This window comes from Mauremys reevesii, linkage group 7 (assembly GCF_016161935.1).
Source record: "Mauremys reevesii isolate NIE-2019 linkage group 7, ASM1616193v1, whole genome shotgun sequence".
Classification (NCBI taxonomy): domain Eukaryota; kingdom Metazoa; phylum Chordata; order Testudines; family Geoemydidae; genus Mauremys; species Mauremys reevesii.
In genome coordinates, this window is record NC_052629.1 from 24281842 (window position 1) to 24306985 (window position 25144).

General features: G+C 40.5%; 1 long non-coding RNA gene across 2 annotated transcripts; it reads left to right on the forward strand.

Annotated features, from left to right (window-relative positions):
* The first annotated feature begins 679 nt into the window (after positions 1 to 679).
* LOC120368733 lies at positions 680 to 24186 on the forward strand. 2 transcript variants are annotated; one of them, XR_005582751.1, is made up of 4 exons: positions 680 to 723; positions 6825 to 6968; positions 18659 to 18787; positions 24088 to 24186. It is a non-coding gene; the product is annotated as an uncharacterized LOC120368733 (long non-coding RNA). The 2 variants fall into 2 exon arrangements; XR_005582752.1 differs by lacking the exons at positions 18659 to 18787; positions 24088 to 24186 and adding an exon at positions 18482 to 18610.
* The last annotated feature ends 958 nt before the right edge of the window (positions 24187 to 25144 follow it).

Genomic DNA, 25144 nt, shown 5'->3' on the forward strand with positions numbered 1-25144 from the left:
CCAGAGAGCAAAAGGGCAAATGGCCTCCAAAATCAATACTTCTTCATAAATTCAATGAAACACAGAGTTCACAGAGCGGATAGTTCTCATTCTCCTTTCTCTCCCTCTCTCCCCCCCAGTCCAAATACTCTCTTGTCACGACATGATTCCAGTAACCAGGAGGAAAGAAAAAGCCTTAAGGTTAATTCTGAACTGAAGCTACTGTTTATTATATATTAATGATGTATGCCTGGATGTCTAAAATGGTTTATTCATTGAGAAATTCAGGCACATTGTTATTATAATCATTTTTATTGTTATACATTAGTATTATGTCATAATCTTACACTTTATATTACAGGCAGAAATGCCTACTACTTAGTAACATGAGATTGGGATTTAACAGATTTATGTTCTACTCCTTGTTTGGCTACTGGCTCGGTGTATGACCTTGGGTAAATCTCTTAACTTCTCTGTTCCTCACTTTCCACATCTGTATGATAGGATGAATAATTCTTAGCTTTGTAAATTATTTTTACATCTTCAGATGAAAATTGCTACATGGGTGCAAAGTAATAATAATATTCAGATCTTTCGTACAAAAGAATTCCACAATATATAGGGATAATTCACCCACCAATGAAATTCAGCTAGCAGCCATTTTATACCAGCAACAAAACTCAATAGTTTTTAGATGGAAGTAAAGATTAACTTCTACAGCTGAATCTACAGTGGGAATTTCAGGTATGATATGAATAATGGTACAAGAAAAACATCCAGGAATGTTGTATTTTGACCACATGGGACTATATATGTCAGACAGACCAGATTGCTGCTCAATATAAGCCTTCATTATAAATACCAGAACCATTATCTTTGCTATGTATGGGAACAACTTTAAGTTACGAGTTTGCAACCATTCTAACTGCCATGAAGACATTTAATCTAAATGGTTCAGGAAAAACAGAAATATTTCATATGACGCTAAGTGTTTTTTTTTAAACCATGCTAAATTTTTTAACTTGCAAAGTAGTTCTTGTCAGTAAAATTATATTCATGCTAAATTCAGATGCCCTGTTAAGGACAACAGCTGTTTAAATCAACTGCTTTAGAATATAATCCTCATGTTCAATAATGCCTTTTCTTCCAACACTGCAATTTGCATTTTTGCCAAAGAATCAAACTTGCACTTAAATGTGAGAACTGTTGAGGATCTTGCCTCTTTGTTTCAAGACAACTGATACCCCAAGCTCTGCTATGACATTATATAAATATTCAAAAAATGCTTGTGCATACCATAATTTCTCCAGGTCTCACAAATGAGGAATTATCCAAATAATGGATTATGAATGGGATCACAACACATGGAAACATTACCTACTCGAAACATATTAGAACTCCCAAAGACTCCACATGAAACAAAATGGCTTGCAGTCATAGGTTTAATGAAATAAAGCTGTCCTCCTGAGATTCAGTCCTAGTAACTCAGATTCTCATAGGCAGAACCAGCAAAAGGTGAAAATCTGTGTAAATATTGTTTATTGATTAAACATATTGTCAGAAGTTGATAAATACAGATAGACAGGCAAAGCTAACTAATGTAAACCACCACCAAAATGAATGAGAGTTTTGGCTGAATATAGACTTGTAGGACTGGAAAGGACCTCGAGAGGTCATCCAGTCCAGTCCCCTGCGCTCATGGCAGGACTAAGTATTATCTAGACCATCCCTGACAAGTGTTTGTCTAACCTGCTCTTAAAAATCTCCAATGATGGAGATTCCACAGCCTCCCTAGGCAATTTATTCCAGTGATTGATTACCCAGTTAGGAAGTTTTTCCTAATGTCCAACCTAAACTGCCCTTGCTGCAATTTAAGCCCATTGCTTCTTGTACTATCCTCCGAGGTTAAGGAGAACAATTTTGCTCCTTCCTCCTTATGACAACCTTTTATGTACTTGAAAACTGTTATCATGTCCCTCTTAGTCTTCTCTTCTCCAGAGTAAACAAACCCAATTTTTTCAATCTTTCCTTGTAGGTGATGTTTTCTAGACCTTAAATCATTTTTGTTGCTCTTCTCTGGACTTTCTCCACATCTTTCCTAGGGGCTGTGTGCGGGCATGAGGGGTAGCACAGGGTGCAGGGAGGAGGTACCTAGGGGCTGTGTGCACACAGGAGGTGGCTGTGGATGCAGAGAGGGGGTGACTAGAGGCTGTGTGTGGGCAGAGGGGTAACCCAGGCTTCAGGGAGGGGGTAGCTCAGGGTGTAGGGAGAGGGGTACTAGGGGCTGTGTGTAGGCAGGGAGTAGCTCAGGGTGCAGGGAGAGGAGTAATAGGGGCTGTGTGCAGGCAGGGAGTAGCTCAGGGTGCAGGCAGGGAGTAGCTCAGGGTGTAGGGAGAGGGGTACTAGGGGCTGTGTGTAGGCAGGGAGTAGCTCAGGGTGCAGGGAGAGGAGTAATAGGGGCTGTGTGCAGGCAGGGGGTAGCACAGGGTGCAGGGAGGGGGTAGCACAGGGTGCAGGGAGGGGTACTAGGGGCTGTGTGCAGGGAGGGGGTTGCCCAGGGTGTAGGGAGGGGGGGTAGCCCTGGGTGCAGGGAGGGGGTTGCTCAGGGTGCAGGGAGGGGGTACTAGGGGCTGTGTGCAGGCAGGGAGTAGCTCAGGGTGCAGGGAGAGGAGTAATAGGGGCTGTGTGCAGGCAGGGAGTAGCTCCGGGTGCAGGCAGGGGGTAGCACAGAGTGCAGGGAGGGGTTGCTCAGGGTGTGTGCAGGCAGGAGTAGCCCTGGGTGCAGGAGAGGAGTGGGCTGCCCAGGTGTAGGCAGGGAGTAGCTCAGGGTGCAGGCAGGGAGTAGCTCAGGGTGCAGGGAGAGGAGTAATAGGGGCTGTGTGCAGGCAGGGAGTAGCTCAGGGTGCAGGGAGGCGGTACTAGGGGCTGTGTGTGGGCAGGAAGTAGCTCAGGGTGCAAGGAGAGGAGTAATAGGGGCTGTGTGCAGGCAGGGGGGGTAGCCCAGGGTGCAGCTAGGGGCTGCGTGCTGGGAGGACTCCCCTGCGGTTCCTGTTCCCAGAGGGATCTGCCAACCATGGAGCCCCACCTGGGGGGGCTGTTACTGGCTGCCTCTGTGGGAGCAAAGCAGGCTGGGACTCGGGAGCTGAACAGCAGCTTCAACCCGGGGCACCAGCATTTCCTCCAGCAGGAGAGGAGGGAACGCTGTGGCTGCCTGCTCCATGGCACCTGCCCGAGCAGCAGCTGCCCCGCATGGCCCGGTGTAATGGAAAAACAGCAGCTGGCACAACTTCCCACCAATAGCAGTTACCTACTGAGCCTGCTCAGTTTGGGTGAGCATGCTCAGTACAATCTAGATAGGAAATTCTTCTGTCAAGTAGCTGTTTGTGCCACTACATTGTTTCTAGCTTCCTTCCTCCAACCTGCCCTGGGAAAGGAAATTGGGGGAGAAACGGGGCGCCTGGATCAGGATTTCAGCTGTGGGGACCCGCGGCCCCCTTGAAAGGGCTCATAGACCTCCAGGGGGCTGCGGACCCCTTGTTGAGAACCGCTGATCTAAATAATTGATGAAGATATTGAACAGAACCGGACCCAGAACTAATCCCTGCAGGACCCCACTCAATATGCCCTTCCAGCTTGACTGTGAACCACTGATAACTACTTTCTGGGAACAGTTTTCCAACTAGGTATGCACCCATCCCATATTTCCCTAGATTGTTTATGAGAAGATCTTGCAAGACTGTATCAAAAGCTTTACTAAAGTCAAGATATACCACATCTACCCCTTCCTCCCTACCCGCAAGGCTTGTTACCTTGTCAAAGAAAGCTATTAGGTTGGTTTGACACAATTTAGTTGCTTTGAGACCTCCATGCTGACTATTACTTATCACCTTATTATCTTCTAAGTGTTTGCAAATTGATTGCTCAATTATTTGCTCCGTTATCTTTCCAGGTACTGAAGTTAAGATGACTGGTCTGTAAATCCCTGGGTTGTCCTTATTTCCCTTTTTATAGACTGGCACTATATTTGCCCTTTTCCAGTCCTCTGGAATCTCACCCATCTTCCATGACTTTTTTAAGATAATCACTAATGGCTCAGATATCTCTTTAGTCAGCTCCTTGAGTATTCTAGGATGTATTTCATCAGGCCCTTGTGACATCTAACTAATTTTTAACTAGTTCTTTTCCTATTTTAGCCTCTGATCTTACCTCATTTTCACTGGCATTCACTATGTTAGACATCCAATCACTACTAACCTTTTTGAAGAAATATAAGATTTGCAGGATTGGATCAATATCTTGAAGTTTTACAATCAGCCTGAGTTTTCAAATATTTGGTACATTTTACAGTATGAAACTTTCTCCCCACCCCATCCCATGCTCCCTACCCATTTAAATGTTTGCTTCTGCCATCTTGATAGTTTTTCAGCATATTTTCATTTAATTAATATGGTCATTTTAAAAACAAGGGGTCCAAAGACAATGAAAGACATGATTAGTTACTTATTAAAATCCAGTGTCATTGCTGTACATCATTACCTCACCAAAATAATTGTAAAATACATCCATCATAGAGTCACTAACAGTAGGTTTTACAGTGGTTGCTCAATTCATTCCTCCATTGATGCCAGAACCTCCAACCATTTATCACATAAGTAATCCTTACACATGTGAGTGGGACATAAATAAAGATTACTCACATGAGTAGGAGTTGCAAAACTGGATCTAAGGTTGCTGCTCTGGAGCCAGCCATTGTATCAAGAGTGTGTTTGTAATGACTAACTTCTTTTAGGAGCCAGCCTATCTTCTGGGAAAGAAAGTTTGAAGATTTTTTTTTCTAAACTAATTTAAAAAGTAATGGTTTGGGGTTTTTTTAAGTTGCAAACAGCCAAATAAAGACTGGAACAACAATGGGTTATTTTTTATAGCAAATCTTTAAATTATAGGAAACTTGTTCCTTGGCCAAATTATCTTGGCTTGGAGCCAGAATGGATGTCTCCATTCTTAGCCTTTCCTGTATATTTTGATGAGCAAAATAAAAACACTTTATTTTAAAAAAATTGTGAAACTAACAGACTCGAAGATAGACTGGATTCCCTACTGCATTGTTCATGAAAGGCATGTAGGGCCAGATCCAAAGTCCATTTAAATAAGTTGAAGGATCCCCATTGGCTCAGTTGGCTTTGTATCAGACCCTTACAAAGCATTTTTTTCATTGTAGCTAGAAATCACATACTGATAAGATTAGCAATAAATTAAATGCAGGATTGGGAGGTATTCAGATTCAATAGGAGGACAGACAGACAGAGAGAAGATGCAACTACCATAAGAAGTAAGAGAAGTCCAGTATAAATTAGATTTGGTAATGTAAAGAAAAGGGAGGAATAACACAGGAGAAATAAAAAATGGCCCTGGGTCTTGCATGGAGTCGTCCTAGAGCCAATTCCACTGCATTTAAAATTAGAAAATAACAGTTTTCAGTAGCAAACAGTGAATATGCATTGAATCTATCAACTGAGTAACTTTTGTACAACACACTGGTCTCAGATATACGTAAAATTGAGAATCAAGTCAGAAAAAGAGCACTGCCATTCTTATCTAGCGAGAACTACATTTGATAGGGATTTGGGGCTACCTCCGATAATTCCAAACACTGGAATTTTGTTTCTTGTGCATTTTTCAAGAGACAGTCTCACATCAAATCACAAATATCACTTTATTATGTATAAAGAAAAATTTTCTAGGGCCCAAACCTGCATCAAAGGTAGTTGGAGATTTGCAGTTGACTTAATAGGATCAAGACTGAGTCCTTCACATAGGTGGTATATTTATGGAGAATTGTATAGCTAAAATGAAGAGAAAAAGCATAGCTAGTTCTTCATTATTACTGATGACAATACAGTCTGATTTTCATGAAATTTTCCATGTATATATCGGCAAATCCTCCTATGAACTAGGGAGTGAATGCACTTTGTTTGAACTCTATAGCTCTTACATTCTACTTTTTATTGATTTTTGCTTATACTTCTCAATATACTTCCACTGTGTTTATGGCAAAAATATGGGCCATTTTTAGTCTTACCATTTTCTTGTTTTCCTTTTATTACTATTTCTGTGTGATTGTAGACTACTTCTTATCAATTTTCTAAAATAAACACACACAAAAAGTATAAAAATTACTGATTTTAGCTGTCCTAAAGAGGCAAGTTAGAGAATAAAGAGTTGATAAGATGACATGTTCTGCTCTTGTATATGTATTGTGACAGGATCAGGCCAGATGGCTACAAGAGAGTGGTTGAAGGTAGATACATTAGCTCCAGGTTAAGCAGGTCCCTTTTCCCTGGGTAAAATAACAGGGACTATTCCAGAACACTCAAGAACTTTCTAGAACTAATTAAGGCAGGCAGGCTAATTAGGACACCTGTAGCCAATTGGGAAGTTACTAGAATTAATTAAGGCTAATCAGGACACATGGTATAAAAAGGCTCTCACTCCAGTTAGTGAGGTGTGTGTAAGGAGCTAGTAGTGAGAGGATGTGCTGCTGGAGGACTGAGGAGTACAAGCGCTAACAGACATCAGGAGGAAGGTCCTGTGGTGAGGGCAAAGAAGGTGTTGGGAGGAGGCCATGGGGAAGTAGCCTCCAGAAGGCACTCTAGACAGCTGCAGTCCACAGGGCCCTGGTCTGGAACCCAGGGTAGAGGGCAGGCCCAGGTTCCCCTCAAAACCTCCCAACTCCTGATCCAACACAGGAAGATCTCTGGGGCTAGCAAAATCTGCCAATAAGCGCAGGACCCACCAAGGTAGAGGAGGAACTTTATCAAGCGTATGGTTTCCATTGATTTCAACAGGAATCCTTCCACATATCTGAAGGCATAATTCACCCATGACATAAACAGGCCTGGTAGAAAAATGTCAGCCTTTCAGTCTTTTAAATGATGGAGTTAAGCAAAACACACTAGAAGATGAACGTGCAGCCTGAGCCTGCTCTCTAGGTGAGTAGTCTTTAATCACGAGTAGTCCCATCAATGGGACTGTTCATGAGTAAGCACAATTGGCATGTGAGGCTTTCAATATCAGATACATGGTAGATGCGAGACAGCCTCTACAGAGACAGGGTGGGCCATTACTAATTGTCTCCTACCAAACTCTTGTTCAACTGTCAGTTTTCTCTACCTGGCACTGAAAAAGGAAAAACTTCAAATTCCTTACTCTTGGGATGCAAAGCATTTAATATTATCTAGCTGTCTGACTAAAGCGCCCTCTTGAATGGTGTGTAATATTAACAATAATAAAAAGCTACTGTTCAGTCATAGAAAGGAACAGGATAGTGGTTTTGCAAATCTCTTTGGAGGCTGAATCTGTTAGGAATCTTACGGTCATCTTGGATGCTGCATTAACTGTGTTTGAACTTGTTTCCACCACTGAAAGCTTGGCTCTTTTCCATATGAAGCAAAGTGCCATTTGGGGAAAGACTTCAGTGAGTCAGAGAGGGGATAGAACAAGGCTGTAGGGGCAAGTGGATCAGGGAAGCCATGGGGGAGTTAAAGCAGGGATAAAAAGCTGGTACTGGGAAGACTGCAAGGCCATCGGGGAGCCATCTGGGGAAAAAAATCATTTTATTTATAACTTAAGTAATAGCACAAGCCACACAGCAAATCGATTTGCTTTTGGATCCCAGTTATTGTCTGATTGTCCAGACAAACAGCATCTAGTTTTAAGTGGAGTCCACTGTAGTAATAACAAGGAAAGAACACACATTTTAATTAAGCTTCCTGAAAACTGTGTAAGTATTGAAGACCCACATAAAAATGATTTTTTTTTACTAACTTGCAGTTGAAAATGTGTCATTCAAAGCTATAAGTCTGATTTTCTGCTCTGCTAGTTGGGATATTAACCAAAATTATAAAGCATTCATTCTTGGAGGGAGGGAAAGGTAGAAGGAAATAAATGCTGAAGGTCTCATGCTGAAGATACTATGAGAATGATACTGAAGTGAGAAAGTTCATTGTCCTTCTCTTGTTGTTTTCTGTTATGCTACAAGCAAGTGATAGTGAGAAATAAGAACAAAGAAGGCAGGAAGTGAACTGGGAAAAAAATCAATGATGAATTTCAGTAAGAAAGTCAAAAGCTTCATCAATATATTTTGAGTATAAATGACACACTGGTTTCTGAATTTTCTGTTTCAACTTTAACATGAACAGTATGTCAACTTCAGACGCTGTATACAGTATGTGTATTTGACAAGAAAAGTCAAAATGTGGTCTTTCATATCACCAATGATGATTCAAATTAATTTTTGCTTTCCTTCACTTGCTTCTTTCCTAATTCTACAAGCTTGACTTCATACCCAGTGAAACTTACATTTATTTGTAATCTCACTGCTTACACTCCGCTGAACAATAAAAGAACAATAAACTTAATAAAAAGCCCAAGTGATTGGAAATTGCTTTGGGAATGGTAGTCCAGTATGAAAGCTATAAATTTACTTGTATACTCATGACATTGTCAGCTAATTTTTATGAAAAGCCCATCACAGAACATTGCACCAAAACACTGTGATCACTCGCATGTCACCCATCATACTTCCCCTGGTAACAAAATAGAAAATGCATCATAAAAGGATGCTTCAAACCACAAATTCATCTTGAAATGCTCACTATAACCAGTAACATTTCTTTCCTGACCCTGTCTTGCACCTGAACCTTAAATTAATCATTCCTTTCCTATAACATTAAAGAATACCCAATGGTGCTTTTGATGAAATTTAAAATAAGCTAAAACCCAGACCTACAATATCATTAGTAGAAAGGTTAATATTGCACTATGCAAATCTACATAGGGATCAGGAAGTACTATTGATTTAAACTAAATAACATTACCATAGACAATATATGTTTAAATAAATAATGTCATTACTTTAGCTTACCTACATGAGAATGTATCAGTTTACAGTTAGGGCCTGATACAAAGCCCATTGAAGTTGATGTAAAGACTCACATTGACTTGGCTGAGTGGCTAAAATAGCACAGGAGTTGAGGGTGCTCGGCACCTTGCAGGATTGGACCCTGCAAAGGATGCTGGGTTACTTTGGCTTGGACAAAGATGTCCAACAAAATGAAATTAAGGGAGGCCTAAATGGAGATGGCTGATATTATTACTGTATTATGGTCTTGTTGTTTTTGTAATATTTCCCTGGTTGAAGTAAGTAAAGAGATACTGTCCAGGTTGGTAGCCCCCAAATTTTGACCTACCTCATTTCTTATATAGGTGTTTAGACTCTACATAGTTCTTTGAGTCAAACCCTGTCACTCTTCTGTGGCAATGCTCATGATTTCTGGGATGTGATCATTAATATTTTTAACAATGTCACTAAAGCTCTTTAAAAAAAACTACGTATAAAGCAACACCCTTCCCCCCACCCCGCCTAAGAAACTGGGTCTGTCACTGAAGATGTCTGTAGGGATAAAAGGTGAGGAATCTTTCCATCCAGGCTACCAAGTAGCTTTGCTGGCTGGAGTAGTTTCTGCAGCCCTAAAATCCATTCACTCATGGGACGAAATTCTTTTGTTCCTTACCCTACCCAGCACTTCCCCATGCCCTCCTTCACACAGCTGTGCAGGGAGTCCTTTAGACTCATAGACTTTAAGATCAAAAGGGACCATCATGATCATCTAGTCTTACCTCCCCACATTACAGGCCACAGAACCTCACCCACCCACCCTAGGCTTTGTGCCACTCAAGAGAGTATGTACGTCCTGTATGGCCTCCTGAAATACCACCCCGCATTTCCAGGGCAGGCCTTACATGAGGCGAACTGAGGCAGCCGCCTCAGGGGCCAGACTGGTGGGGGGAGGGGTGCCACTAGGACCCAGAGTGTAGAAAATTGTGTCTGCTGCTTGTGCATATGTATTCTCTCTACTTTAGATGCACAGAGATAGGGGAGTGATGTGCTGGAGGAAGGAGGGCACAAGGGACAAAACAGGCAGGCAGGTATGTTAGCAACAGGAAGAAAGTCAAGGAAAGTGTGGGCCCCTTGCTGAATGAGGGAGGGAACCTAGTGACAGAGGATGTGGCGAAAGCTAGTGTACTCAATGCTTTTTTTGCCTCTGTCTTCACAGACAAGGTCCGCTCCCAGACAGCTGCACTCTGCAGCACGGTATGGGGAGGAGGTGACCAGCTCTCTGTGGAGAAAGAAGTAGTTCGGGGCTATTTAGGAAAGCTGGACAAGCACAAGTCCATGGGGCCGGATGCGCTGCATCCGAGGGTGCTAAAGGAGTTGGCCGATGAGATTGCAGAGCCATTGGCCATTATCTTTGAAAAATCATGGCGATCGGGGGAGGTCCCGGATGACTGGAAAAAAGCTAATGTAGTGCCCATCTTTAAAAAAGGGAAGAAGGAAGATCCAGGGAACTACAGGCCAGTCAGTCTCACCTCAGTCCCTGGAAAAATCATGGAACAGGTCCTCAAGGAATCAATCCTGAACCACTTAAAGGAGGAGAAAGTGATCAGGAACAGTCAGCATGGATTCACCAAGGGCAAGTCATGCCTGACTAACCTAATTGCCTTCTATGACGAGATAACCGGCTCTGTGGATGAGGGGAAAGCAGTGGATGTACTATTTCTGGATTTTAGCAAAGCTTTTGATACAGTCTCCCACAGTATTCTTGCCAGCAAGTTAAAGAAGTCTGGGCTGGATGAATGGACGGTAAGGTGGATAGAAAACTGGCTAGATGGTCGGGCTCAACGGGTAGTGATCAATGGTTCCATGTCTAGTTGGCAGCCGGTATCAAGTGGAGTGCCCCAAGGGTCGGTGCTGGAGCCAGTTTTGTTCAATATCTTCATTAATGATCTGGAGGATGGTGTGGACTGCACCCTTAGCAAGTTTGCAGATGACACTAAACTGGGAGGAGTGGTTGATACGCTGGAGGGTAGAGATAGGATACAGAGGGACCTAGACAAATTAGAGGATTGGGCCAAAAGAAATCTGATGAGGTTCAACAAGGACAAGTGCAGAGTCCTGCACTTAGGACGGAAGAATCCCATGCACTGCTACAGACTAGGGACCGAATGGCTGGGTAGCAGTTCTGCAGAAAAGGACCTAGGGGTTACGGTGGATGAAAAGCTGAATATGAGTCAACAGTGTGCCCTTGTTGCCAAGAAGGCTAATGGCATTTTGGGTTGTATAAGTAGGGGCATTTCCAGCAGATCGAGGGATGTGATCATTCCCCTCTACTCAGCACTGGTGAGGCCTCATTTGGAGTACTGTGTCCAGTTTTGGGCCCCACACTACAAGAAGGATGTGGATAAATTGGAGAGAGTCCAGCGGAGGGCAACAAAAATGATTAGGGGGCTGGAGCACATGACTTATGAGGAGAGGCTGAGGGAACTGGGATTGTTTAGTCTGCAGAAGAGAAGAATGAGGGGGGATTTGATAGATGCTTTCAACTACCTGAAAGGGGGTTCCAAAGAGGATGGATCTAGACTGTTCTCAGTGGTAGAAGATGACAGAACAAGGAGTAATGGTCTCAAGTTGCAGAGGGGGAGGTTTAGGTTGGATATTAGGAAAAACTTTTTCACTAGTAGGGCGGTGAAGAACTGGAATGGGTTACCTAGGGAGGTAGTGGAATCTCCTTCCTTAGAGGTTTTTAAGGTCAGGCTTGACAAAGCCCTGGCTGGGATGATTTAGTTGGGTTTGGTCCTGCTTTGAGCAGGGGGTTGGACTAGATGACCTCCTGAGGTCCCTTCCAACCCTGAGATTCTATGATTCTATGAAAAGGTGAGAGGGAATAAGTTGAGAAAGCAGCAGCAGCTGCAAGGAGAGAAAGGAGGAGGTGCCTCTTATGTACCTCTCTAGCATCCCGCGGAACATGGACTGATTAACACCAGCTTCTCGGGGAACTTCCTATTTCCTGCTGCTTCCCTGAACCCATGTGAGGAGAACAGGCAATCAACTGAAGTAGTAGGAGCCAGTTGGGCCCTTAAGACACTGATATCTTCCTTCACTCAGGCTCTGCTACCAGCCTGCTTATTTGTCCCCTTCAATTGAGTATTGAGAGCCACTATAGCTGGCATAGAACAGCAGTCATGAGTGGAAGAAGAAAACACCCCTCTGGGACAGCATTCAGAAAAAGAAAGAAAAGCTTCCTTTGCTTTCTATCTAAGCAGGAAGGAGCTCTCCTGAGATACAAAGACACAAATGTTCATGGTGAGCCTTCCGGCCCCAGTGAGGATGTGAGTGGTGAGGAGATGCCTGATCTTCCAGTTAGTCAGAGTGCAGGTGACATGGCAGCTACTGCAGCATCCATATCTCCATCTCAAATGGATGTAACCATGCACATTCCTGAAGAAAAGTGTAGATCGGAGAAGAGTGTGGTGGAGGCGCAAGAAATATATGCTGTTGAGTTTAGTTCCTTAAGTCGAGATGATCCAGGACCGTGGACACACTTGAGCAGTAGCCTGAAGGACTTCCTTGTACTGCATGGGCCACAGTAAGTGAAAAACTTCATGTTCCCCAAAGACAATGAAAATAGAAGTTTCCATCCAACACATTACTGGTGTGAAATCTCCAATGGTGACAAAGTGGAGAGGCCCTGGGTTATGTACTCAAAAATCCAGAATGCTGCATACTGTTTATGTTGCAAACTCTTCCAGTCTAATTTTCCAGCCACATTGGGTTCTACATGAACAAAGGACTGGAAAAATCTGGCTAGAAATCTGGCATGCCATGAGAAGGCAGCAAATCACCAGAGAGCATTCCATAGTGGAAAGAGCTTGAGATGAAACTAAGGTTAAAGGCCACCATAGCTGATCAGCATCAAGAGAAGATTGCATCAGAGTCTCTTTACTGGCAAAATGTTCTGAAAAGGCTCATTGCCATTGTGAGAATGCTTGCTACCCAAAACCTAGCACTGCGTGACACTTCAGATCAGTTGTATGTGCCAAACAATGGAAACTTCCTTAAAATTGTGGAGCTGATGGCTGAGTTTGATGCTGTACTCCAGGAGCATCTAAGGACAGTCACCACCCAAGAAATGTACAAACACCACTACCTTGGAAAAACAATTCAAAATGAGATCATACAGTTACTGGCAACAAAAGTCAAACAGAAGATTGTGGCAGATCTGAAGTCAGCAAGATATTACTCTGTTATTCTGGAATGCACACCTGACTTCAGTCATACAGAACAAATGACATTAATGGTGTGTTTTGTAACAACACCAGAACCTAGTGAAAATGTCCCTGCAATGGTGACTGTCAGAGCATTTTCAATAAAGTATTGACATTGATGATACTACAGGAGCTGCTATGACAAATGTGCTTCTTAAAAAGCTGGAAGATACAGGAATTGCGATAGCTGACATGAGAGGTCAGAGCTATGATAACGGTGCCAACATGAGGGGAAAGAACAGAGGAGTGCAGACACGGATCCGAGAGTTAAACCCTCAAGCTTTTTTTGTCCCATGCATTTCTCATTCATTGAACTTAGTGGTCAGTGATGCAGCATAAGCTTCTAGTGAGGCTGCTGAATTTTTTAATGTAATTCAAAGCATTTATGTATTTTTCTCTGCATCAACTCATCGATGGCAAAGTTTGAAGCAACATCTGGGAACATCCTCTCTGACACTGAAACCACTGAGTGCCACACAATGGGAAAGTCGAGTGGAGGCAATAAAGCCTATCAAACACCAAATTGGGAAGATAGATGATGCCATAATTGCCATTATGGAGGATAATGCTATGACAGGAACTGTTCATGGGAGAACAGTGGCAGAGGGAAATGGAATCACCAGAAACATACATAACTTCAAATTTCTGTGTGGCTTAGTGTTGTGGCATGACATACTGTGTGAAATAAATGTTGTAAGCAAGAGACTCCAAAGTGTTGACCTTGATATATCTGGAGCAATGGAACAACTGGACAAAGCAAAGTCATACCTATAGTCTTACCGGTCAGATGAGGGATTTCAAAACATTTTGAAGAGTGCACAGAAGTTGGCAGAGGAACTTCACACTGAAGCTAGTTTCCCACCCATTGAAGAATACAAGAGTCACCGAAGAAGAAGACATTTTGATTACGAGGCACAGGATGGTCCCATAAGAGACCCCAAACAACAATTCAAAGTTGAATTCTTTAACCAGGTGCTAGATTGTGCAATACAGTCAGTTGCAGAATGTTTCATGCAGCTCAAGGAACACAGCAGTATATTTGGGATGTTGTATGATATTCCAAAACTCCTCACTATACCCGAAGAAGACCTACACCAGCAATGCAGGGCACTAGAGACAGTGTTGACACATGATGACATGCATGATATTGATGCGAGTGATTTAGATGATGAACTGCAAGCCCTTTCAAGAAACACTTCAGCAGGATCAACTCCAAAGGCTGTTCTGGAATATATGTGCACAAATAAGATGACCACACTCTTTCCAAATGCTTTTGTTGCTCTGGGCATACTTCTAACACTTCCTGTAACAGTTGCCAGTAGAGAACACAGCTTCTCCAAGCTGAAGTTAATAAAAACACGTGTATGCTCCACAATGACACAGGAGAGGCTGGTCAGCCTTGCAACCATCTCAATAAAGCATGAGCTGGCCCAGACTGAGGACCTTCAGGAAGCAGTGCAAATCTTTGCAACCAAGAAGGCACGGAAAGCATCACTTTGATTATTCAAACGGATAAAAATGCCAGTGTTTACTATTCAGAGAAGAAAAGTTGCATTTGCTGTTCAGGCATTTGAAAGTTAAGTGTTACTTAAAGTTTCTGAACAAGGCATTTTAAGTTGTTAGTTCTCCTTTATTGGGGTAGGTAGCAGAGCAGCACCATGAGAGAAGAACAGGAAGAAGGCAGAATTGAGACCTTTCAAAGTTTTGGCCCAAGCGAGGGGGCATAGGGGCGTCATTTGAGCTCCCCACCTCAGGTTCCAAAATTTTGTGGGCTGGCCCCGACACACACCGCATATATATACACACACACACACACACACACACCGCATATACACAAATTACACTGATGTCTGCCTGAGTCTGCAGACAGTCTAAAACCATAGCTTTGGGACAAGTGTCAACTTCTCTCCTCCATATCAGTGGGAATGAAACCTTATTATGATGTAAATATCAACATTAGCTATTTTACTGCTGATCATTTTAGAAGAATCATAGAGCAAATAGGCTCATCCATTGTTGTTGGATGTAATGGCAAATAATAGGAAAACTAGATACTACTGATGTGGGAAATGAGGAATGCAGATTGCCATCCCCTAAATCCAATTCCACCACTGCCCCTGCCCAAAAGCAGAAGGGCTAAGGAGATGAAGTCCCATCTCAGCACCAAAGGCCTCCTGCAACTGCTTCCAAAATACACCAAAGCAAAACTGTTTCCTACGCTTTTCTGGCAACCAAAAGCCAGAGCTTTGCCCAGCTCAGCTATCAAAATCTCCAGATTTTCCTCCCCAACAACTTCTATAGTAACATAAAATATTGTAATATAAAACTCTGATGCAAACTGGAAATCTGGGAGCAGACTAAAATAAGTAGAATTTAATAAATATCACAAGATATTGATACTCTCCTGGTCAGGACTCCGGGGGAGGAAAAGGGGTAAGGAGAGGGCTTCTTGAAGCAGTCTCACAATATTCCATGGACTCTGATGCATAACTCCTTGGTCCGAACATAATTTAAATATAATGTACCAAAGAGCACATAGAGTCTTTCTTACTGAAAGACAGGAGTATGCCCTTTTTATTTCTCTAAGGACCTGATCCTACAAACACTTAATTACAGGTGTGGTGCTTTCTACCATGAAAAGTCCCAATAGTAAATATTTGCAGGATCAGACATTAAGGGCCCAATTCTGCCATCCTTAATCATTTTTTGCCTGATCCAAAGACAGTTTGTATAAATGAAATCCATTCTACTGACTTCAATGAGCTATGGATCAAGCCCTTTGAGGAGTAGTATCTTACTCTACAAGAACTCCAGCTGAAAGAAATAGGACTACTTGTGGAGTGGGATACCACCCAATGTGAGTAATAGTGACAGAATTGGGCCCTGATTTAATAAATATAATTTTGTTTATCATAACATGTCAGATTTGACAGATCTGCCAAAATACAAGTGTAAGTCATTTCACAAGACTAGGTTTTTTAGTTCTGATAACACAGGAGGAAAAAAACCTCAATGTTTTACAAAGAAATTAGAAAAGTAAAATGACATGCTATTGAAGATGTTTATTTCTTTTATCATATTATGTATGAATCTTTTATAAGTTTTCAGTGAACTATATTAATTAAAAATTAGTTCTGGGAATATTTTGCAAGTAGCCTAATAAGATACTACGTCAATACAGATTTTCATAGACTATTTTAAATTTGAAATAAAGAGGTCCTCCTGAGTACGTGTAATGGAACAAAAGTGTAAAAAATTATTGCAATACCCAACACGTTGCATTTGTATGCATTAAGGAGCAGAGTGTAGGTCAAAACAGTGCCAACTTTTCTAAGTACTTTGAATTAATTCCACTCCAAAATATTTAATTATTTAAAAAATCGTGATGGCAAACTCTATTGTTGAGTTGATAACTATTATTAGGAAAGTATTTATTTTGGCCTCTATTGTGACCCAGCCTTATACTGTGATGCAGGAAATGAAGGCCCTGACACCTTGTGACCCTTCATAGATCATGAATCCAGGTACAGCAGGGAGAGCAGGGTCTGTATCCCTGATACTCCCTCTCCACCCCCAAACAAATGCATGGAGAGGGTGTGGAGAGAGGGGTGTAGTAGATAAAGGCATGGCTCCTACCCACCCATGCTGCAGACGGCATTGCTGCCTACTGTAACGGGCTGATGCAGCACATTTCCCTCCCTGCACAAAATAGGTATACTGAAGGAACTGTAACTCAGGAGGATGTCTTGAGGGTCACAGTTCCTTTCTGGAGCTCCTCCTGCAGAGCACATGCTGTGACACTACATCCCATATTCATCATAGTAATATTACTATGATACAATTATGGCATAATTATCATGCATTTTGTACAAGACAGGTCATGTACGGTGTCATTGGAAAAGTTATGATTTTCTGAATATGATTATCCTATTTGTGCATGTATCATTTTTGTATTTGAAGTTATAAATATTGACTATGTATCTGTATTTCAAATGTGGCTACACCTGGGATCATGTGGAGGTCCATTGACTTCAGTGGAACTCCACATACTTCAAGTTTTTAGACTTGTATTTTATGGAAATTGTGGGGGAAATCCTATTTTTTCTGTTACTGTTTAAGCTTTAAACAGTACAAGGAAAGGGGAATTTTCCCCACTACAATAAAAGAACGCCACTCTTCCACACAGGATTGTTGCCATTGGAGTGTCTCCACTGTGAACAGATGCAAAGCCCTACTGAATTCAGTGGTCCACACTGAACCACTGCATTAGTGTAATAGTCCACTTGGTCACATCTCATTGTAGGATCAGGCCTGATTTTTTTTTTTATTTTTTTTTTTTGGTTCAGGCTTCAGTTAACCTTTTCTTTTCCACTATTGAGCCTGAAGCTTTCCAAGATTGGTCTAAACCCAGAGATTAATTGCCCTGAAAAATTTGAGGACAATCCCTGTAGCTATTTATGAACAATGGTAGAAAGAATAAACTCTTTCAGCTAAAATATATAAAGGGAATTTTGCTTACTGATAACTCAAAAACAATGAATAAAATCAAGTTCTGAGGGTGCCAGTCCTCAAAACTATGCCTGCAATTCACAAATGCATGTTAATTTTTGAGCAGAAACTGAACTCACAAAAAAGAAGCTGCCCTTCCAAAAACTGACTCCAATGTGAGCAATGTGGGTAAATGTTCCTATGAGAGCTATAACCTCCGTGTTTCTAGACCTTTTTCTGTTTAAATTTTCAGTGTAACATTATGTGGGATTTTGTTAATTTTGCACTGAATAACTTACTGTAAGTAAATCAAACAGAAACCTAAGCACATATGATGGCATCTAAACATTTCAATAATGAGCAAGGTTGTCTTTTGTCTTGTGTTTGCACACAGGGAATTAAGGGACTGAAGATGTCCCTTTTACTCCCCTGTGCAGGTAACCCACATCACAGGTCACAGTGCAGTGGGGAGAGTAGCCTCCGTAGGGCCAGTACTCCTCTTCCTGCAAGCAGGGAGTAGGTTGGTATGGCCAAGGAATGGGTGGAACCTTGACCTTCGCTCACCCACAAACTACTGGCTGAGCAAAGCTGCACCAGCACAAACGAAGAAATAATCTGAAACCAGAACAGATCTGGAGCAGATTACTTTTCCTTGGCATGTGAAAGGGGTTTAGCTTTACAACAATAATTTAGCCCCACATGTTTGCTGCTCACACTACATGCTGTCCCATATTCAGGGCAGCTTGTAATGTCACTGTCTCGCCCAATATTATTAATGCTGATTATTTAGCCTTACAATAGCCATGTGACATAGGTACAGTATTATAATTTCCTTTTTTTTCCCCAACAGTTGCAGAAACAGGCGCAAAGCAGTTAAATGATTTCCTCAATGTCCACCACAAGTCTATACAGCAGTGAACAGAAACAAGATACCTGATTCCTAGCCTATTTCTATTGAAGTAGTTCGTTTTTAAAAGAGTAAATGTGCCTATGGTAAACACTCATATCTGTGTTATTTACTTTGCAGGTTGAAGCATGTTCTTCATATTCATATTAATGAGCTGCTTCTCATGAAGCAACCCATTAAACGTAATAGGGGAGCTATCGGGTCATGTGGACTTCGTTTAATGTGGAAGATGATAAACATATTCTAGAGGTTTGTTTCTTATTGATGCAATAGTTCATCACTTAAAAAAATAAATCTATAATTAGTCAACTGAGTTTCCACGATAGGTGTTGAACAAATCTATCGAGAATGGTTGGTTGGTTTTTGTGTTTCTACTGCCTAAGGTGTTACATGCTTTTCATTTTCTGAAGGAATTGGGGGGTTTATTTCTAAAGAGAAAGGTCACAAGTTCTGAGCACTTTGGCATGCAGATTTCCTCGCTCTTTGGTATGGGGATGAGCTCAAATTCCTCCTACAGTATCTCTTGATTATTGCATGATGGTTATTTAGCTGTCAAGTGAGGTATCAGGGAGAGCAAGATGGCTTTAGCTTACAACATATTTATTACTGTGTTATGTCCCCATACTCTATGCCAGATTTTCAGCTAGTGTAAGTTGACATAGCTTTACAACAGTAATTTAGCCCCACAGCAACCTTGTGAGATAAGTTAGAATTATTTCAGCTTTACTGTAACTATGCCACAATTTGACAATTTTATTTTCTCAGGGTCACATAAGTCTGTAGCTGAATAGAACCCACATTGCTTGACTTCATGTCCTGTGCTTAACTACTAGGCCATACTTCCTCCATATACTGTGCTTTATCTGTATTGATTAGACATTCCACCTAATTATATGGTCCCCATCATAACAATAGCCTAACACCTCACAAATATGAATAATCTTCATCACATCTCTGTGACCTAGGGAAGTATTATCAATCCCCCTTTTTAGATGGGGGAACTAAAGCAGAGGGAGACTAAATGACTTGCTTGTATTCATACTGAAAGTCTACTGCAGAGCCAGGAATTGAACCCATGTCTCCTGGGTCCCATTTAAGTTCTTTTACTGTAAGACCATCTTTCCTCCCCTGTGAGAGTAGTCACCTGGGTTTCATTACACTGCAGATAGAATACAAACTCCTACTAGCTGCTACATTCACATTTTTGGCCACTTTCACAGTGAAACCATGAACACTGTTACTGTCCTAAACAATCCTCAAAGCAGTTTGTCCTTTGTTGCCTATTGATCGCATCTACCCTAAAGAACTAAATCCATCCGGCACAGATGGCCAGCAAAAGGGTTACAGCACCATTTAAGTTCACTTAGGCTCTCAAAATGAGGCTTAAGTGGGACTTAAATCATGCATAAGTCTTGTGCTGGCCATCTACACAAGGGTCAACTTCACTCTGCATGCCTAAAAATTGGTGCATAAATGTTTGGTCAAGCCAGAAAAAAAAGCTTGGTTTAGAAGGCCACCATCTTATTCTCTCTCTTTTTATTTTTATTTTTTTAATTCACCTGTAGTCTACCTGTAAGATTTTTAAAAAGGCTCTGTGTTTTATAACTGTTTTATGTTTCTGATGGGAGCAGCATATATACCTATTAGCCTTTGATCCCTCTGATTCATTTTACTTCATCTCTTGATTTAGCTAGGGTAAATTCCATGGTCCAATCACAGTCTCCTTTCTTTCTGGCTCTGCTCATCCAAAGATCTTTGCAAACAAAGTGATAAAAGGGTCTTTCTTTTTAATCAGTCTTCCCTGCATACACTTGAGCCATCGTATGAATACTTTTTGGTGTAGCATCTAATTGCCAAAGCTGCTCAGTGTCCGAGATGAATGAAAGGAAGATGGAATTCAGAAGTATAAAGCAGCCAACAAGCTTATTTGGAACCTAACCATATGTTAGACTCGCAGGCATCAGCACACAATTGCCTGTGAAGACTACCAAGGAGTCAGATGCTGGAACTACTGAACAAATTTTTTCCCCAACTTGGCATTTAGTTTCTGTCTGGGGAAAGTGTCAGTGCTCACCTATCACTGAAGAAAGTAACCAAGAAGTATGAGAAAAAGGTGATGAAATGATCATCACACTGGTCTTAATCTATGGGGAAAAATATGAAAGAAATGAGGAAGGAGAAGAGTGATTTGCTTGTTTGAATAACAAAATGTAATCTTTGCTTTAAATATGTAGCACAAGTTTTAGAATAACTTTGAAACTATTAACATCAAAACATTATTGGAGGCATGGTTTATCCCCCACCCGATCCCCCTATTTCAAAACTACAATTTATAATTCAAATATTGATGTGAAAATGAAAACAAAAAAATAGAAAGAGAGTTGATTGGAAGAGTTATGCTTCTTGAGGCATAGGCTCTAGGGTAAATGTATGTTTAATTAAACATACAAATCAGTGTTTATCCAAAAGAGAGAGACTTCTGCAGTACTAAAGGATGTTTGCTGTCACACATTACTTTTGAATATTTGTGGGTGACCTTAATTATTTTGGATACCATGTATTCTGTGGGGAACAGATTTAGCTACCAATATATGAGAAGGTGAGGAAATAGTTAATGTAATGCGGTAAACACTACTCTTATATAAGTTCCATTTTGGGTAGTGTCTTTCAGTTTCTTGTTGAAAACAGGAATAAATTAAATCAGATTGCATGGGGATGCTTTATCTGTGTTCAATAATACTTACCATTGATGTTGCTCATGTAGCAAACCTCTGTGTTTCCAGGGTAGACTAAATACTCTTATGGGTTTTTTTGTTTTTAAAAGGGGGGCCTTGAGCATTTAAAAGTAAAGATTAAATACTTTTGTAACATCAGGGAAGGAATTAACACATTTGTTAATGAAAGAGTTTAAGTTATTTGGCTAAAAAATTGCTCCCTTTAGAATGAGTGCTCTTTATTCAACCTTTCAATGTCAGTTATCATTTTTAAAACAGCTTGACCTGGAAGCATACAGCTAAAATTGTGGTGACTGTTAATGACAGTTTTATTGGACACTATGCTTATAGTTCACATTTTGAGGTCTGTATGTAATTGATCTTTCTACCCTACATGAGAAACACTGCAATAAGTTGGTTGCTGCACCACATTATAGATATAGAGAAATAATAATGATGTCACCTTGAGATTCAAAGATCGTGGAATAGTAATAGTCTCCTAGCTCATTCTCCCAACTGTGATGACCTCTCCAGTACTAAATCTTAACAGTCTCAGCATTATTTTTGAATTATTCATGCTAGCCTTTCCCTCACTACAAAATCAAGGAAAATGAATGCATCATGCTCTGTCAGCTCCACAGGTATTTTGGTAAAAATATAAAATATTATTTGGTTTCACAAAATCTGTGCAGCAATACAGGTCACGTGCCTATCTTGAACAAAAACAAAAATGTTCATATGCAGAAGAGATGGAGCACATCTGTTGAAAATTCTGAATCCTACATTTTGATTCATCATAAATTCTGAATCCTGCAGTTTGATTAATTGCACGTATCCCTCCAGAAATGAAGTAAAAATTAAACAAGTACCGGTACACACAGATCAATTTTCAATTACTTTGACAATGCAACATTGACAGTATTTTAGCAATCATCATGTGAGATTATAAAAGTAACAAATTAGTGATTTAGGCTTAATCTATCACTTTTTTTAACATTGTTTATAGCTGATTATAGAGACTTGTGATGTTTGGTGTAAGCAGCAATATCAGCAGATAGGTAAAAGAAAACGTACTTCTTGGAACTGCAGTATAATGAGATTAAAAACAACTAGTTTGTTCTTAAAGATAGTAGGATGACAACTCTTTTCATTTTTCAAACCTGGGTAATAAGAGAGGACTACTGTTTTATTCCAGTGAGGAATCTTATAAAAAAGTACATGTGGGAATAAAATAAAATGCATGTAAATGTAAACTCAAGTAGGTGTCCTGATTCATCTGTAGCTGGTGACCTTTAAGTTCATGATGAAAAACAAATGTCAAGCTTTCAAAAGACAGGAGTATCCCGGGCTTTGCTGGGGATTTTGTATGCTATCGCACAGACTGTATTAATTTAGTCTGGCATCAATAACCTTGAAATCAGGATTTTGCACTAAAAATCCAGTTTTATGTTTATTCCGAAAGCAGAGATAAAAGGTGACTTTATTTTAAGGGGCCCTCCAGTGGCTACAGGGCAAATGTAATGTAACATTACTGATTTTGCGTACCGTGCTATTCAATGCTAGCTCCCATGGCAACAGATTTTATATGAATATAAAGAATCTGATGAAGATCTTGTTATTTTGTATAGAATTTTAATTACAGACAAGGCTTCTTTCTATGGAGTTATATAACATTCCCTGAAATGGAGCACACCCTTTGAAAGTCTTGGTCAAAGATATGCAATGTATTTGAAATGACCCAAAGAGCCTTGAGACCCATCGGGGAAGAACAGAAGGTCCTTTTGCAATATATTAGGTCAGCAAAAAAAAACTATATTTCAGAGAGTAATAAATAAGACAGAAAATCTCCATACTGTAGATATTGTAGGAAATGGCCTGTTTGTATTTCAAGTAGAACAACAAAAGAATGTCACACAATTGTTTAAGAGCTATTGTATGTCACATAATTGTTTAAAGACAGTCTTTGACTCTAGTGAAAAATGCTTTTGTTTCAGGTGCGTATGCTCCCCTCAATGTGTATATCAGCTGAGATTCAGTTAGCCTGCATAAGAGTTACACCTACACATGGAAAGAACAAAACCTTTTTATTGTTTTCTTTTAGTTACATTTAAATCCCTTCCAGTCTGGTCTTTTCTTCTTTGCTCCAACTTTTACTATGATAAAGGTAACTTTTTTTCCCCCTGAAGAAACAAAAAAGCACCCACGTGTTGGAAAGAACTAGAAGAGCACTAAAAACTCACTGGTTTTAATCTAATTGAACATCAGCCAGGACTGCCTTTATTGCAATTCTGAATGCTATTAACATATATAGCAGAATATCCCAGCAGGTGGAAAGAGTACATTAGACAGACAGACTGGTAGTAACAGTTGAGTCTGGATATACCAAGAAACTGAAGATGGTTAGGAGTCCTTTTCCCTCCGCCTCATCCACCCACACCCCTACCACTACAAAAAGGGGTCAATTATAGTTTCAAGTAATCCAATCTTTGTTTTGCAGTATGATCCTGCTCCCAGTGAAATCAGAGTTTTCCATTTACTTCAATGAGGAAATGATCGGGTCCTTGTTTAGTATTAGCAATTTGCTGCTAAAAATATTAATTTTGATTACTTTTGTATGAGTAGGTGCCATTTTACTATCTTTCATAAACAAAGAGATTACTCCATGTTTAAGCACAAAACAATGTGTTTTTGTAGTTCACGCACTTCTATGTTTGTTTTGTTCTATGCCGAAAACTGACAGAATAAGAATCCTACCCAGAGAATTAGCCAATCTGTTTTTATTTTCGTTCAAGTGCTTTGATGCTTAGACATATAATATCTTTTGAAATTGTGCAGGATCTTCTACTAACGATGTCTGAGTCATTGCATCAATGTGTTGAATTTTCTTTTCTGATGGCACACTGACATGAAAGAGAAAACTTATCTGTCTACAACAGCAAAGACTGAGTTTAGGTCCAAAGAGAGCTGTTCCAAGATACCACTATGACTCTGTTTTGACAAAGGAAGGCTGTCAGTACAACACGAACTGGTCAGACCCGTGGAACAGTCCTGCATTGGCAGGGAGATGGGCTGGATGACCTAATAGAACTTTTCATCTCTAACTTCTATGTTTCTCTGATAACCCAGTCTTATGGCCTCAATGATCAGAGAGTATTTCAAAGTGGAATGTATGGCCTCTGACAGAATAGTGACACATGAGATTTAACTTTGAAAAATGCAAGCTAATATATCTAGGGAAAAATAATCTGAAACAAAGGTCCTCAATGGTAGGAGGAAATCTGGAAAGAAGTAATACCAAGAGAAATCTCTGGGTGATAACAGATAGCAGATTGTGTATGAGTTTTAAAATAGGTAAACATTTTGGATGCATGGACAGATGTCATGTCGCAAAAGAGGGAGTTTGGTAGTGCTTCTTATGCGGCTCTGGCTAGACTGCACATAGAATCCTGCCTTCAAGTCAGGGCACCACTTTTTACATTCAGTTCTGTGCACCATTATACTTACATTCTGTACCTTCATTCTGGCACTTTCAGGGGAAAACACTACCTTGTCATTAACTTTAAAATGACAAAGGAAAACAATCTACAAGACATCACTAATAGAAAGTTTTCCCAGATATTCAGGTTAAGATTTTCTTTTTTTCTTCTTACTTTCATTCCATTATGCTTATTAAACACTTGGTGATTCATCCATCAAATATCTGTAGATAGTTACTGTATCTCTCCTTAGTTATTAGTCACATCATACATAAATAGTTTTTACTCTTTCTTAATAAGTCAGTACCTCCACCTCTTAATTGTTTTTGGTGTTCTTTGCTGAACATCCTAGAGTTTGCTGATATCTTTGTGATAATGAGGAACACAAAACTGAATAAACACACTCCAGGTGCAAT